The sequence below is a fragment of the Cibotium barometz genome, chromosome 42 (genome assembly GCF_041138505.1).
Source record: "Cibotium barometz isolate CiBa-2024 chromosome 42, ASM4113850v1, whole genome shotgun sequence".
Taxonomy (NCBI): Eukaryota; Viridiplantae; Streptophyta; class Polypodiopsida; order Cyatheales; family Cibotiaceae; genus Cibotium; species Cibotium barometz.
Genome location: NC_141087.1, coordinates 12,758,342 through 12,772,484, shown reverse-complemented (window position 1 = coordinate 12,772,484; position 14,143 = coordinate 12,758,342).

Genomic DNA, 14,143 nt, shown 5'->3' with positions numbered 1-14,143 from the left:
ATATCTTTGCCATGGGAAAAATCTATGACATAAGATCAAACCTCCAATATTATGAGTCAAGATAATGAGACAACTATAACTTGGATCAAACCTCCAAGATGACATGATATGAAAGTAAACCTCATAAGATGATAGGACGAGAAATCAAACCTCTCGGGAAATATGCTCGACGAAATTTCTTGTTAGTTGCCATAGATTGAATTCCAAGACTTAACCACCATTATAGCCATTTAGACCTGCATGGTTGCATTGTCAACCACAAAAGACATTGATAGACTTAAATAAACCTAGTCAATCTGATGAGCCAAAGCCAAGGCACGGTGCATCCAATGACCATGGCATCATGGTAACAATCCATGGAAACGTAGTCAACCATCATTCACGAAACATGTAACCATCATCACGGAACAACACCATGGCATCATGGATAAAATCCATGGAAACACAATCAACCAATATAGATTAGCCAAATGAACCAACATCAACGAAACATGTAGCTTGGAATGACCAACATCAACAAAACATGTAGCTTGGAATGACCAACATCAACAAAACATATAGCTTGGAATGACCAACATCAACGAAACATATAACCATCATCATGGAACAACGATCCATGGAAACATAGTCAACCATCATCGATGAAATGAACCATCATCGATGAAACATGTAACCATCATCACGGAACAACACCATGGCATCATGGATTGTAGTGAGTGAATTACATCAATGCAATGAACACATATACATATATCGATAAAAAGTGTAACCATCACCACCATGGCATCATACCAAGATACCAAAATTACAAACTCACCAAACCTGTCAGAATCACCGAGGCTTGCATGCTTAAAATAATAATTGTCAAGTCTGTGAGACTAGTTGTAATGTAACAAGCAAAGGTAGAACACATGGCACCTTTAACTAGTAGTAACAGCATGCTAAGCATCAATAAAGTCTTCTTTACGCACAAGACGAACTTCCTCGAAGCCATAGAAAGAACAAATACACAACTTCCTTGTGAGAACAATCAAACGAGAGATCAACATCACCGCCGAGATAAAAGGATAATGAGATCATCACCGAGATGACCATGAGCAAGTAACTATAACGATTTTGAAGTCATAAGATAAAACAATCAGATCATCACCGAGATGACCATGAGCAAGTAACTATAACGATTCCTAAGTCATGAGTTAAAACGATCAGATCATCACCGAGATGACCATGAGAAAGTAACTGTAACGATTCTGAAGTCATAAGATTTAAAATGATCAGATCATCACCGAGATGACCATGAGAAAGTAACTGTAACGATTTAGAAGTCATAAGATAAAACAATCAAATCATCACCGAGGCAGGATGAACAAAATCCATATACATATCATCAGCAGTCGATCGAAAAGAAAGGCATAATTACCATCATGTGATAATACCTTGGATTGTCAATAAATACATTATGAACGTCCAAGCTTAATCATGTGATTCCTGTAGCTAGCACAGACCATGGCATAAGTCACGATCAATGTAAGGCAAGGCCATCGAAGACCCTGACCATAATCATCGCCCCGGCCAAGTCCACGACGTAGAGTGAGAGACGGCGATGGAAGAGAAGATGAACGAGCAGGCGGCGGGGCAACGAGCACACTCCCAACAAAGGGATGCAAGGGCGCACCAAACACCCACGCACTACGGGTTCGGCGGAAAAGATGCATGGAAGGATAAGTTTTACAATATCACCATGTCGCGGCCAACTCGAGAGGCAGTGCGGTATCGGGAGAGCCACACCGAGAATGAAACGTGGCAGTGAATGCTTGACAACAACCACATCGACACAGAAGAGTTCCACAATGCAATTCAGACTCTGCAGTCTAGTCAACCATATGCTCATGCATACCACAAGTGCTCAACAATCAGGGTACAACCAATAGCAATCATGAATACAATTTCCACTATCGGACCTCAGCCGATCACAAACAAATGAGCCTGCAACCCATCAGCATATCATAACCATACGGGTCTCTACCCACAACCACAATATCAATTATATATACCCTTATGCATGCCAATCAAGAATACAATTCTCACTATCGGACCTCTACCGATCGTATCAATCATATATACCCTTATGCATGCCAATCAAGAATACCATTCTCACTATCGGACCTCTGCCGATCGCCATCAACAAATAAACCTGCAACTTACATCACATCATAACCATGTGGGTTTCCACCCTCAACCATAATCTCAACCTTGCATGATCTTATGCAACAACACCTTAGCATACCGTTTTCCATAGCACATTGATCATACTTTACTGCAAGGAATAATACTTAATTCACTGCTCAACTTTCCTAACTAGAAACAGCTTTTTTTTTTTTTTTAATGCTGTCTGGGACCTCCCGGGGTGAATCCGACTTTTCCTGTAGGGACCCTTCCCATATCTCCCCTTAGGTTCCCCAATGTTCAATTTACACCAAAAACCACCCTCTACCCCCTGTTGGGTCAAAATAGAACAAACTGGGTAAAATTTTTCTAAGTGCCAAACTGCCTGCCAGTTTCGACGGCCACATTCAGAGAGCCATAACTCTCAAACTAGAAGAAATCTTAAAAAACTCAAAACTACAAAGTTGTAGAGGGAAACAAAATGAACAACTTTGCCTCTTTGGAGCCCCTGCAAAAAAGTAGTGAAGGACCTCCAAAATCCACCCCCAAAATGGCAAAAAATCAGATTTCCCTGCAAAACTGCCAAAACCGCTCTCTGCCGGTTTTTGCGGCGAATTTTTGAGCATGAAGATGACCAAACCAGAAAATTTACATCACACAAGAGTTGTAGAGATTATTCAGGGCTACATTTTGATATAAAAATCTTTGAAATCCAACATTCCTACAGAAAGTTATGACCTCTGCAATACAGCCCCCTGAGCCTGCCGAAAAAACACTTTTCACTGCTTTTCTTCTCATATGCCACAGATGATGATGTAGATAGGTAAGAGGAGTATGGATATGTATTAAAAACATCATAAGAGAGTAGAAGAAGAATCCTCATCACAAAACTCGGCCTTGAGACGGCCCGCCCTTTGTTCCTCTCTCTTCCCCTTCCTACCTGCATAGTACTTAGACCGCATGTTTCATGGAGACGGAGTGATAGAGATGGGTAGGGGAAGCAAGGCTGAGCATAATCACACTCTCATATACACACAATCTCCATCATAAAAGAAAGCCGTAAGCACTTACCTCTGTGAAAGCGCTGCTCCTGACACTGAGAAGTATACCGCTTCTTCTTCTATTCGTAATACACATATACCGCTTCTTCTTCTATTCGCAATACACAACCGTATGCATACATATGCATATACACACACCAAAAGAGAAGAAGAGGAACAACAAGAGCCTCCTCTACCTCCTCCTCACCTCCAAGAAGCCAAAGAACAGGAGCAGACAGAAATCGTCATCTTCCAGGACAGCTGCAGAAAATCAATCGTAACTTGGTCGTACGGTCTCCGAATGACAAAATTCTGAATACGAAAATTGATCGTATCGTCGTTTCCAAGAAGACAGCGTGGGCCAAATCTGCTAATTCGATTTCCCTTGTCAGCTATGATGAAAATACTCGCTCGTGGTCTGCTCTGATACCATGTTGAACCAACGTGAGAGAGAGAGAGAGACACGTCATATGCATCCCCAAAGGTGTGTGGAATACACACAATAGATGAGTATATATAGAGGAGATCGTGGGACTATATATAGAGACATTCTATATATAGCCAACAGTTATTCAGGCATAAGAGCATAAGAAAGACAACCAAAAACACACAAATGAGCCACAAAAGGCTTCTTGCCATGCCAAGCTTCATAGCTTCATAAGGAGTTTTAGATTGCAAGGCCTTAGTAGGGAATTTGTTCAACACATAGTTTGTACACATAAACCATGATGAGGTAAATCTTAGGCTTTCACCATACATCGTGCCATCTCCATGAGAGACCTATTCTTTATCTCAGCCACACCATTTTGCTGAGGTGTGTATGGCACTATACATTGATGCCTTATGCCTTTCTCAACCATATATGCATGAAATTCCTTGGACATATCCTCCCCCCCTCAATATGAATGAAGGGTGCCAATTTTACATTCACATGCATTTTCAGCCATGGGTTCAAAGTTCCTAAAGCACATAAAAACCTCTGACTTTTGCTTTAATGGAAACACCCAGCTATATCTAGAAACACCCAACTATATCTGCTTTAATGGAAACACCCAGCTATATCTAGAAACACCCAGGTATATCTCTACTTCTACTTTAATGGAAACACCCAGCTATATCTAGAGTAATCATCAATAAAAGTGACAAAGTAGAGATATCCCCCAATAGATGGTGTCCTCATAGGACCACATACATCACTATGTATAAGCTATAATTCCTTAACAGCTCTTACAGATCCATTCTTTGAAAATGATGCCCAATGCATTTTACCAAGAATACACACCTCACATACATGTCTAGCAGCAGTATCAAGAGTTGGCAACTCAGAAACCATATCATGCTTTTGAAGGCATAACAAACTGCTCTAATTTAGATGATTTTTGGATGATGTGATACGAGCGTATCAAAACTTTTTGCGTAAGTGATGATATCATATGCAATTAGTGAGTTATGTACCTTAATATGCGTTTTCTTAGCCTAATTATTTTGTGTAACAGCTTATTCAAACATCAAATATTGCCAGAAGACAATGAGATGCCAGTGGACCGTAGTCGAGCAAAAGCAATTTTGCACTCGATTGGCACGGACTACAACACACACCATGCTTGTCTGAATGATTGTATTCTTTATCGAGAAGAATATAACAACGCAGTACAATGTTCGCATTGTGGTACACGAGATATAGACAAGATGTGCAAGGAGATAGGGTACTAGCAAAAGTTTTACGACACTTTCCCATCATCCCTCAGATCAAAACAATGTTTAAGTGCAAATCCATTACAGGATTGATGACTTGGAAGCGTAACACTAGGTCCACATATGGTGTTATGCGTGTGCCCGCCGCCGTAGATTCCCCTGCATGGAAGCACATTGAAGAGAAGTGGGTAGCCTTTCAGGAGGAGGCTCGCCATATTCGACTCGGACTAGCGATGGATGGAGTGAATCCATTTGGTCTACGAAGTTCATCATGGAGTACATGGCATGTTTGTCTAGTTAACTATAATCTTCAACCATGAGGGGCTTCGTGTTCTATGGAAGGGCATTAAAGTTCATGATGTTTCCAAGAGGTTTGGATAACGTGCGCTAACATTGAGAGGAATACTTATGTGGACTCTGCATGATTGTCCTGGCTATGGAGAGTGCTCAGGTAATACTGCAGCTTGTTAACATATTATGTTAAGTCATGATTGTCATCCCAAGCACATACCTACGCTCACATACTTTTTTTTTTGTGGAATCATAAGTATATTAGATTTACAAGATGACTATCCAAAGTAGATAGTCCCAAAGTACATCAACTGAAGATGTCAATATAAGACAAATATACATCATGGTCTATTTGGTCAACCTGCATGCAATCGAAGAAAGATTGATGCAGGGAGTACCGAAAGAAAGAAAATGCAGAAAAAGCCGCATCACCGAAAACTCCATGGTTGCGAACTTTCCATAGTGTCCATAAAGCCCAGTAGCGCACCCAGTAGCGCACCCATGAGAAGAAAAGAGTGAACTCTGGTCTGGGCAAATGAAGACCAAATAACTAGAAAAACTTTCCAAATATCATATTTGGAAATCTAGCCCACAGAAGCTGGATGAGAGGAAGAAAAAACTGACGAGAAGAAGGACAGCTCCAAAAAATATGAATGACTGTCTCCCTGGAAGCAGAGCATCTATGGCAAGTGGATGAGGATATATGTCTGCGTGCCAGAAACTGTCCTGAGGGAATAACAGCCAAAAGAACGCGCCACAAAAAGAGCTCTTGTTGAAGAGGAAGCTTCGACTCGTTGTTTTGGTATACCAAAAAAGCGTCTTGTATGGTTTTTGTAGGGACCAATGCCCGATCCTGAGTGAGGGCTCCGCATAGAGTGGCCTTGCCCACCCTTGTACATACACATTTTGGTGAGCTTACATCTTTGTTTGAGCTTGTATATAGATTGTATGATGCAAATTTTGGCTATCTCGTCAGAGCTTGATATGTAAATTTCACATCTTGCAATATAATTTAGCCATTGTTTGCACTTGTGTGAATTGTGTACCTACTTTTTAATGTTGAAAACGTTATGGCACTCTCTCTAACTTTTTCAACAAATTCACTTTGTATCCACATCCACATCCACATCCATTCTTCATATACACATCCACATCCACATCCATTATTCACATACATATCTCACGCTTTCACATATCCTCTCGTCTCATTCACATCCATATCCATTTCCATTACATCACATCCTATTTTCATCTTATCACAGCCATTCACATCCTATCGCATCCCATTCATCTTATCACGTCCATTCACATCTTATCGCATCCCGTTTACATCTTATCATGTCCATTCACATCTTATCGCATCTCATTTACATCTTATCGCATTCATTCACATCCTATCAAATCCCATACACATCTTATCACATGCATTCACATCCCATACACATCTTATCACATCCATTCACATGCTATTCCCATTTAATAGCTTTTTCTAGTTTGATACCGATGATGGGACTTTTTCTAAATTTCTACCAATTGCTTGGCCTAATTCAAGGTTCTTTTTTTCTTGATGACTATTTTCATATTCCTTCTCAATTCTTCAATTGAATTATATTCAATATTCCTCTTTTGAATAAAAGAATTCATGGGATTTATAGAAATCAATTCTACCCATATTTTCACTTTTGGTAAATAATCATAAATTGAATTATACTAAAAATTTCTTTTCTTCCCGTTTAATTTCTTGGATCTCAATTACCATGGGAATTCCTCTTTTTGCATTTAATTATTTGCATTCCAATATCATGGGAATTCCTCTTTTATCATCAAATATTTCTCATAAAATAAATTCATCTAAAATAAAATATCCATTATTTCAATATGCTAGGAATTTCTCTTTTCCCATCTAAATGATGGAATTCCAAATGTCATAGGAATTCCTCTTTTAACATTTAAATATTTCTCATAGATAAAATAATTTTATCTAAAATTCATCTTTGAATTTAAATAAAATACTCATTAATTCCAATATGCTAGGAATTTCTCTTTTCCTATCTCAATGATGGAATTCCAAATGTCATAGGAATTCCTCTTTTAACATTTAAATATTTCTCATAGATAAAATAATTTTATCTAAAATTCTTCTTTGAATTTAAATAAAATACTCATTAATTTTGATACGCTAGGAATTTCTCTTTTTCCATCTTAATTATGGAATTCCAAATGTCATAGGAATTCCTCTTTTAACATTTAAATATTTCTCATAGATAAAATAAATTTATCTAAATTTCATCTTTGAATTAAAATAAAATATTCATTAATTCCAATATGCTAAGAATTTATCTTTACCCATCTCAATGATGGAATTCCAAATGTCATAGGAATTCCTCTTTTAACATAAAAATGAATTACTAGAAATTCCTCTTTTTGCTAAATAACTATTTATACATAAACATAAAAATTAATTGATCCATGGTTATGATGAGAATTATTCAATTGACCTCGGATGATTAATCCTAGAATATGGTAGGAAGTCCTCTTTTCATATTATGAATGAAAATGATTTATGTATTAATTTTTCAGAAAAGTGGATTTGGTTTGATCTAGGAGAGAGGAGAGATAAAAATATCACAATATTTTTTAGGTTAAAAATCCACCACACATGTGAAATAGGCACCTCCTTGAAGAGCCCCCTTCTCCTTACCAAGGTGTCAAAATTGAATCATTACACCCAAAATATCTCATTTTTTTAGTAATACTCATAGTGTTTTACTAATAAACCTTGTACTCAGTCAACTCTTCATCTTATGTGGGCATTTACTCATTTTTGGGTATTTTTCTTTTATAAATTGGATTTATCTCCTTCCCACACTTGGATTGATCCTATTGGCCCACAGGAACCTTAATTGGACCATAATCCAAAAATTTCTGAAAATCTAGACCCTTAGGCTAAGGTCCTTTATACCTTTTTTCAATTAATTCTAATTGCATATTGGAAAGTTCTGTTTGGAATTTTTGTTTTAGGGGAAAGAACTTTCCAATTGCATATTGGAAAGTTCTTTTTTAATTTCTGGTTCAGGGGAAACCATTTTAGACACTAAGAGGATTTTTATATCCAAATATCTCAATTTTGGACTACCTCTCTCTAGACATCAAAACAGGGTAAAACAAGATCTTTCTTTTATTTCAAAGAGAGGAATAATTATAAGATCAGAAGGGGAGGTTGTTACACCTGTACAACTCAAAAGCTGGAGGGAGGAATCTTACATCCTACCCAACTTAAAAAAACGTGAGATGTCCTCATCTCACAGCTGGGGGACATCTCTTTTCCTTAATATCTAACTGATTCTAGGGTTCCTTTTATTTTGGTCAACCCAATAGAATCTTGGGATAAAGATCCCTTATATAGAACTCATCATGAGATAACTATTCATATCACTCATATCACTCATATCTTTAACACAATAATGGTCCATTAGACTGAAAAATTTCTTTCTGAACATTCCTCCATGGGAATTTCAATGTTGATTATTATCGTCATTCCAATTACGAACATTATCACAGGGACTCGTCCCATTCATCCTCATTGTGGCTTTGTTCAACTGATCGCTTTTCTACCAAAATTCAAGAATCATCTTTTTTTTTCAATTAGAATCCAAATCAACTCATCAAACTCTCAACTAGAATTTTAAAATCATATCAACCACATTCGAATTCATCATCTCGATAGCATTTTTGCTTATAATTTCAAGGTCTTAGATGTACTCGTATATACTGCCAGTAAAGAGCTGTAGTTGTACCCTCGGTATATATGGGTACTCATGATCCTTGGAATTATAAGGTAAATACCATCATGTCTAGGTTTCAAGCAAGTCAGGGATTCCATACAATTGCGGTACTTCCATCTGAAGACCCAATTACCAATTTATGAATTTCATCACACAATTCCAACCTTTTACTGATACTTCACAAATGTTTGACATTTTTGGCTTCTTAGTTGATTCACTTTAGTCAATTTTCTATAATGCAGCGCTGAAAGATCCCTGCCCACTTCGCACAATGGATTTGGGGGTGCTAGCAGCGGAAGTAGCACTCCTTGCGTGATGCAGGGTCCTCTCACTCGTCGAGGCCTCGCCCACAGATATCCAAACAAGAGACTAATCCCTCGGTTCTTCCAAAACCAAACCTGAAAAAACTTCCTTCGCCCGAAAAACATGGGCGATTCCCCCAGGATATTTTTGCTCTAATGTAGTCAAGGTCATTACTGACCAAACTGATCCGACAGAACCTGTAAGTCACTTGGTAAATCAAGGAAGAACTTGCACTTGAATCATAGAGAGACCAACGCTTTTTTCCCCATGGAGAGGCATAGCCATTGATTCTTTTTCCATAGAACAATTACTATCCGGGATTTACTTCATCTATCGTACTATAACAGAATTGAGTCTCATTTTACGGATCCATCAGTTCAACCTAACACCATCTAGTCCCATGGGTTAGCCAACCGCCCAACCACTATAGTGATGGGATCCAATTAGGAATTTGGTTAGGTTTTGTTTCGGGTACTAGGGAAAAGAGTTCCCAGGCTCCCTAGCCGGATATTCATGCAAACTTAAAGCTAGTCAAACCACTTACACGCCCAATATGAAAGTGTCTTTTTCGCAGATTTAGCTGACTTTAAAACAATCTTTTAATGAAACCATAATATCATTGATCATAATCCTCCAAAATATCCAGTTGAATCCTAATTTCCAATTATTCCTTCATCGGTGTATCTATGGCATGATTGGCAAAACCAGAACACTCACCACACCTGTCCACTCATCAAGGGCCTTTTCGATAATTCCTAGCTCATAGTACCCGGTAACATATTCACTTATAAAAATGAAGATGGAATCTCCGTTGAAGATCAGTAAGATCAACCAACAGATCCATATAAAAGAGCCATGGACTCATTCGTTGAGGATCATTCGTTGAGGACCAGCAAGGTCAATCAACTAGATCCATGCCCAGTTTAGAAAACAAGTCTTACTCCTTGTTCCAATATCTTCCATGATGCACGTGTGGGTCGTTGAGAGCTTTGATAGCCCAAGCTCATCTACATCTTCATCTATGGTAGTACATCATGAGCTTGAGAGGGGCTGTTGAGATTCAAGCTTGATGTCAGCTTGTGCCAATTGCACTATGTGCTGGCATGTTAGGTAGTAACATGTGTGAGACATAAATGACCGCGTCCAGCTGGTCATAGTGTGTGGACATTAGCTAGGGTTAGCTGTGTCTGGACACAACACAAGTAGTGTGTTGTAGATTATGGATTATGGCTTTATGCATTGTGTGAGAAGCGAGATGGCTTCCCTCTATGGTTAGGGTTTGTAATATACATTAGGGTTTGCTCCTATGTGTGTGTCTCCTCTCCCTCTACCTGTTTTTCATCATAGGTATCTTCGGCGACCCAGATCCTGAGCACCGTATGGTCAGCACCCTCTAGGATCCTTCACAAGTCGCCTAGCGCTTCACTCTCATAGGCCGCTTCCTTGGTCCCTCATCCATCGTACCGGAAGCTCACCATTTAAATCGAACCGAGGCTGGTCAAGACCTCGGCCGACCTTTCTATGCGAGACGTCCTCCATTGACTCTCTGTCAGCTATTGCAACTTTATCAATTAGGTCTTCATGACCTCATTCACAAGATGGTCAAAATGCTTCCCCAGTGCATTCTTGACATAAAACAGTCATTTAAGAACAAGTCATAAATACAATTTCTATAACGAACTCTCATTTTTCCACATTGTTCCACATCAATCCACATTGTTTAATCCACATCCATTTCATATGTATTCGCATTCTCATCCAATCACATCATTTTCCATCTCATCACTTCTTTCCTCATTTATCCTCATCAGATCTCATCCACTCGCATTTACCCATATCCACACCTCATCACATCACATTCATTCACATCTCATCCATTTATATCTACCCCGATCCACATCACATGCATTTCACCTCACATCTCATTCATTCACATCTATCTTGATTCACATCCCATCACATCTCATCCATTCACATCACATCTTATTCACATCACATCTTATTCATTCACATCTATCCCATTTCACATCACATTCATTCACATCACATATCATCCATTCACATCTAGATTCACATGACATCACATCTCATTCATTCACATCCCGATTCACATCATTCATCCCATCCACATTACATCACATCCACATCATGTCTCATTCATACACATCTCATCTCATTCATCCACATCCATCCAATCGTTCACATGTACGACTACCCATATCTATCCATACATTCATATCTATCACTTCACATCCACATAAATTTATGTCACATCACATCTCTTTACATCACATCACATTCTTTCACATACACATCCACATCCATTCTTTCACATACATCCACATCCATTCTTCACATACACATCCACATCCATTCTTCACATACACATTCACATCTATTCTTTCACAAAACACATCCACATCCACATCCATTCTTCATATACACATCAACATCCATTCTTCACATCCACATCCACATCCATTCTTCATATACACATCAACATCCATTCTTCACATACACATTCACATCCATTCTTTCACAAACACATCCACATCCACATCCATTCTTCACATACACATCCACATCCACATCCACATCCATTCTTCACATACACATCCACATCCACATTCATTCTTCACATACACATCCACATCCACACCCATGTACTTCCCATCTCACCCTTTCACATATCCTCTTATCTCATTCACATCTCATCATTTACATCCACATCCATTTCCATCTTTACATCTTATCGCATCCTGTTTACGTCTTATCACGTCCATTCACATCTTATCGCATCCTGTTTACGTTTTATCACGTCCATTCACTTCTTATCGCATCCCGTTTACATCTTATCACATCCATTCACATCCTATCTCATCCCATACACATCTTATCACATCCATTCACATCCTACCACACCCCATACACATCTTATCACATCCATTCACATGTTATTTCCATTTAATAGCTTTTTCTAGTTTGATACCGATAATGAGACTTTTTCTAAATTTTTACCAATTTCTTGGCCTAATTAAAGGTTCTATTTTTCTCGACGACTATTTCCATATTCCTTCTCAATTCTTGAGTTGAATTATATTCAATATTTCTCTTTTGAATAAAAGAATTCATGGGATTTGTAGATATCAATTCTACCCATATTTTCACTTTTGGTAAATAATCATAAATTGAATTATACTAAAAATTCCTTATCTTCCCATTTAATTTCTGAAAAGATGCAGGGGAGAAGAGAGCTTGAGCTCTTGCAAGCACACACACACACTCACAAAACCCTAAAAGAGAATACACAAGGTGAGAGGTTGAAAATCTTCTTCTTCTTCACACAACATTCAACACACCATATACAAAGATAAGAGTACACACACTATGAAAAGGTACTCAACCAAATACATACTAGGGTTCTCTATAGTGTGAACCCAACTAAATGAGTTGGCGCTATAACTATGCTAGTCTCTAGAATGGCTGTCACATAGCTTGTCATCCCACTGGCCGCATATCACCCATGATCTCACCAACCATGCCAGTGGTGTAAGTGTGGGGCCTATCCCCCAGGTGGGTCAGTGTGTCCACTGCCTCACTAGATGAGCTCGATATCTCAACACCACCCCTCGAGCTCAACTCCATCTCATGTACACCAAGCGAAGCCCTGAATCTGCGAAGCTTCTCTGTAGTACCCAATGCTTTGGTGAAGATGTCAGCAACCTGATCCTGTGCTGACATAAACAAGGTCAACGTCTCCTGCCAAAACCTTCTCTCTGTCTGAAGGGAATCCTTGTTAGAACTAAACCGAATGAATTTGGTTAGACTACGAGAGGGACGGACAGTAAACCTACTTGTCCATCTCTCCATCTGAATCATGCAAAAACTTCGTGGACCAATTCTAGTTCCTAAATACAAAGAATAGACTAGTAACCATTGAACTAGTTTTCCTTTGACCGAACTCACCAAGAATCTAGTTGGACAATCAGCCAAGTGATGGGTAGAGATCAAGGATTCTCATTATAAAATTAGGAATTATAGAAAAAGGGGTTTTGTGGAACCAATCTCAAACTGGGAATTTTACTTGCATTGGAACCTCTGTTTTTCATTTAAAGGACTGTTTTATGCCAGAATGCTGGAGGAAGCATTTGGCATGTGTTTTACTAAGAGGAGGTTCATTTTACAACAGTTGGTAGGGAGTCGTCGAGGGACGTCAAAGCTTGCCAAGGTCTTGATGAGCCTCGTTACGGTTAAAATGGTGCGCTTCCGGTACGGTGGGTGAGGACCGACGAAGCGGTCCCTTGAGTGAAGTGCTAGGACACCTAAGGAGGATCCTAGAAGGTTCTGACTAGGCGATGCACGGGCTCGCAGTTGCTAGGACACCCATGCTAGGACACCCATGCATGTGTTGAGGAAGATTTGGATAGACTAAAAGGACACATTTTGTAATACAATGGACTCATAATTTTGGAGGATGATGATCAATAATATTATGATTTCTATTGAAGGATTGTTTTAAAGCTAGTCGAATCTGTTATAAATGGTAATTTCATATTGGGTGTGTACATGGTATGCCTACCTTAATTTTTGCATGAATCATCGGGCTGGGGGACCTGGGAACTCTTTTCCTTGGTACACCCGAGCAAAACATAACCAAATCATTATAAAGGAATCCCACCAATATAGTGGTCGGGTGGTTGGCTAACCCATGGGCCGGTTAGGCCGGCGGATCGGAGGATTCCTGCGAAACAATTAAGATGCGATTAGTTACGTTAGTTAGATTAAGTCTTGAGAAGACCTTGTTCTGTGGGAGGGGATCAGTGGCGGCTGTGCCTCGTTAAAAGGAGGAAAAAATTGGTGATT